General features: G+C 36.8%; 1 protein-coding gene across 2 annotated transcripts in view; it reads right to left on the bottom strand.

The window, feature by feature from the left end:
* Window positions 1–2,500, bottom strand: part of dos (daughter of sevenless) — a 19,353-nt gene that overhangs the window by 15,704 nt on the left and 1,149 nt on the right. The gene's annotated exons all lie outside the window — the stretch shown is intronic.

The following is a 2,500-nucleotide window of genomic DNA, read 5'->3' as shown; positions in this document are numbered from 1 at the left end:
ATGAGAAGCCAGGGGGTGAATTTCACCCACCCTATTCTAGGGGGTGATAAAAGGAGATTTTGTAGTTCTTTCCCCCCCTAATAAAGTCTAGAAAAATGTGTATATACTAATGGAACTATGTACAATTTGTTTATATGGTTAACTTTATATGATGCGACATTATCCATTGAGAGAGAGAATGAGAATGAGAGAGAGATAACATATATAAAAGATGGAATTTTGAGAAAAAACAAATGATCTTTCTGACTCTGTCTGCTGAAATTCATTCCTACAAAGATAAAATTCAAATGGAAAGTCTAGCACGATGTTAAGCTTATAAGATACTGAAATATATCAACATAGTACTTGCTACTCTCATCTAACTGCAGCTAGACTAAAGGTAAGTCTTTCCAATTCTGAATGGATTAAAAGGGTTGAAATACACAATCATAACCCCAAATATTTCTCATGAATCTAAAACATTTACCATCAAATTTTTAGCATCTATAGTGGTCAACAATTTTAGGGTAAAACAACTCCTTTATCAACCCTTTGATGGCAGCCACTTGTATTGTCCACTATGGTTGTTTTACCATTTTTTTTCCCTATAAATAGAGATGGTTCTGCAAGAGGTTAGTCACCAAGGATTCAATTACTAGGCCTAACATGTTTACCTCATTCCTTGATCTTTTGGTAAAAAAAACTTTCTATTGGTATCACAAATATATATCATTGTCAATGTTGTAAGTATCAATATTCTTTAGCATTATCACCATTAACCCATTGGTCGCGGTATTAAAAAAAGGTATGTGCAGTAAGATAGCTGAATTACATGTCTGGCATGGTGCCATCCGCGTCTATCACCGACTCTGCCTTTGCACCAAATCATGCCATCCGCTGCTAATGGGTTAATATAAGTATTTCTCAAGTTAGGAAAGGAAATACAGAAAAGGAAAATGGAAGAGATGAAAGAACACACAAACAGGAAACAATCAAACAAAGCTATTGATGGATGGTAGGACTTCTAAATATGATGAAACATGTAATCGATAAAAGAGTCACGCTTAAGCTGCATTCCACACACCACTAAATATTTCTCTAAAGATAATAAAAGGAGAGAGATGTAACATTTACCACATATCCCTCTGAGGAACATCCAGTGTAACTGATTTTTAGTAAATTACTCAGCAGTGTACTGAGAACACTATTCTCCTTATTATATTAATAATAGTAGAGGGGGTAGGGAAAACTTTAACCCAGAACTTCAGAGATTACAGTAAAATGTGTTCTTTGTGTTCATATGGGATCTAACATGCCTACTACATTATTGAAACCCTCTGATAAAAAAGAAAACAAGTTAGACACATGCAACCCCTCAAATCCCCCCATCGTTTAATCCATCAATGAAGCCCTAATGAAGACTGAAAAGGTTAATTGTTAATCAAAGGGGGAGAGAAAATTACCCATTATGTTCATGGCTTGAAATGGTTGGCCAATGCTCTTTGTTATATTTTATAAGATGAACAGTACAAGTCCTCTAATGTGGGGGAAATAATCTACATATCGAAGCTCAATGCAAGGATGCTTGCTGGTGAAATTGTTTCATGTCTTATGGTATCAAATCTATGCTGATCTGTACACAATTGGAATAATCATCCCACTAAGCCATACAAATAAATAGTGGTGATAGAGTTACAACTGAAGAAGTTATATATGACAGTGTTTAAACAAAATATTTACTAAAATTACAACAGAACACTTTCTGAATACCACTAAGCCTTTTGTGTAACTGTTCGGTATAGGGCTGCATCAAGCGATACCATGGTCTCATGCCTTGTGCTCTAGCAAAGGTCAACAAACCAAGTATATTCTGGCAAGATCTTGGACTGGTGAGTTAGCCTGAGCCAGGATGTAGTCCTTTTCAACACTGTGAGTAAGCCTTTTCCATATCTAATTGCAACATTATCATTTGTTTGAAGATTGATTCGTAGAGCAGTGATTGTCATTTCACCTGTAAGACAGTACACAGTTGATTTTTCTTAATCATCTCCATTTTCCCAAGCAGACTTCTCTATTTTGAAAGAGGAATATCAGGGAAATAGTTCAATAATAATGGAAACTTATGGGTAGAGTGTTACTGCCTCCCACTGACAGTAACCGAACGTGATCCCTTGAGTAAAATCATCTGTTTGATTCTTAACCCATTGGTCGTGGATGGCATCATTTGCTGTCAAAAATACCGCAGCCAAAGGGTTAACATCACAAATAGATCCAGATCGAGTGCAAGAAATTTCCTGCCTGCTAGGCTATTTTAGGAGGAACAGAGCAAAGGGTGGCTTAGCAACACGACTAGTTCCCGGACTTTCTCAAATATCTGACGTAAAGATTTCACAGAACTTGATTTTGTGTGTTTGTGACTGTGAGTGTGTGTGAGTGTGTGTGAGTGTGTGAGTGTGTGTGTGTGTGTGTGTGAGTGTGTGAGTGTGTGTGTGTGTGTGTGTGTGTGTGTGTGTGTGTGTGT

This window comes from Penaeus japonicus, unplaced genomic scaffold (genome assembly GCF_977035675.1).
Source record: "Penaeus japonicus unplaced genomic scaffold, GWHDUDI00000001_assembly GWHDUDI00000006, whole genome shotgun sequence".
NCBI lineage: Eukaryota > Metazoa > Arthropoda > Malacostraca > Decapoda > Penaeidae > Penaeus > Penaeus japonicus.
The sequence above is the reverse complement of the archived record's forward strand: the minus strand, read 5'-3'. Positions and strand labels throughout refer to the sequence as shown.